The sequence below is a fragment of the Gossypium arboreum genome, unplaced genomic scaffold, assembly GCF_025698485.1.
Source record: "Gossypium arboreum isolate Shixiya-1 unplaced genomic scaffold, ASM2569848v2 Contig00173, whole genome shotgun sequence".
NCBI classification, from domain to species: Eukaryota; Viridiplantae; Streptophyta; class Magnoliopsida; order Malvales; family Malvaceae; genus Gossypium; species Gossypium arboreum.
In genome coordinates this window covers 93178-94728 of record NW_026440301.1, presented here as the reverse complement: position 1 = coordinate 94728, position 1551 = coordinate 93178, and positions in this window count along the sequence as shown.

Here is a 1551-nt window from a genome sequence, read left to right as displayed (position 1 = left end):
TCTGGCTTGGTTGGCCAGACCACAGCCCAAGTCCATGGAATCGCCCATAGGCCTCAGACAACCTATCGGTTTCCTTCTCATGAGTGTTTGCACACTCGCAAGACTACCGTAGCCAAACTTTTGAATTTTCGGCATTTCGGCTTTTGCCGATCTACTTGTGTGTGCAGTGTATGTACACACTTGGTAAGCAAGCGTGCTGTGATTCCCTTAGTAACCAAAAAATATCACCCTTCAATTAATCGCATGCTTAATACATATCTTTACTAAAATCGAAACCTCACCTTAACCTTACCTTGCGTGATAAGTATGACAACCCCTTCTTAAATCACTAACCACAGTCAACTCCTAGATCTGCACCAATCTTAACTATTAAAACCAGAATAATAGGTGACTCGTATCCAACACAAGTCCCCTTACCTTAACTATGAACATTAGGCCACCTTAGCCAATGGGAGAGGAATACTTACCAAAACTGCAAACACCTAAAGTGCAATTTTGGCTGAGAGCTAAGATCTGAGATTCGATACTAATTCCCTACCACAGTTGATTAGAAAGAGTGAGGAAAGAACATCGTAATAGATTCTTAGCAAAACCGATTGGAAGAATAAACACTTACACTAGATTTAGTCGAAGGGTATTTGGCCCTTGGAAGATTCAGCTTTTCGGCTTTTAAACTTAGTATGGTGAATAAGGTTTATTTGGTACAGATTAAAGAAGAAGAGTAGAAGAAGGAAACAACTAAGCGAAACAAAGGAAATTGTGTAGAGAAAGAATAGAAATCGACACAAAGAAAAGAGAGTAAAACAACAGGGTTTTTGACTTTTAGGGAAAAGGTTTTCCGGTAACAGGGTGAAGAAAATTTGGCATTAGCCTAGCAACCCTGCATTCGACACTTATTTATAGCCCTTATATCCAAATTTTCTGGCCCTCAACTCCCTATTCAGTTCTATCACTTCCCCCTTCTTATCTCCTCGTTTTTCTCCCTGATAACCCCTTGATCTTTTCCTTAATTTTCTCTTCTGAACACTCCACTTGGAGTCCATCTTCACGCTAATTCCAACCTTCTAGAAGGCCAAATTTAAACTTCTAAAAACACTAAGCTAGGATTCAAACCTTGGATCTCCTTGCTAGCTACTAACGCCACCTCCCTACACTCTAAGTGGCGTCACTTAGCCACTCTTCCACAAGGCTTTTTAATGCCATTTTCCCTTATCTTTATTTAAAAGCCCAACTACTTGCCAATAAGGTCCTTTTAATTATTAAACTATAACTTCTTCTACCCCTAGATTTGAACTCAAACCTTTACCAAGACCTACTATCGCGTAATTAACACTTAACCGAAATTGCTAAGCACAAAAAGAAAAAAGATTCAGGATTTTTGGGTTTCGAGATTTTTGGGGCGTTACATAAATTACATTGGGAATAGGGGAAACCCTTTTTTGTATACATATAATCCTGACTGGAGGGATCACCCAAACATGAGCTGGGGAGGAAACCAAGGAGGAGGTAACAATTCAAATCAAGTTAAAAATACTAATTATCAACTCCCTT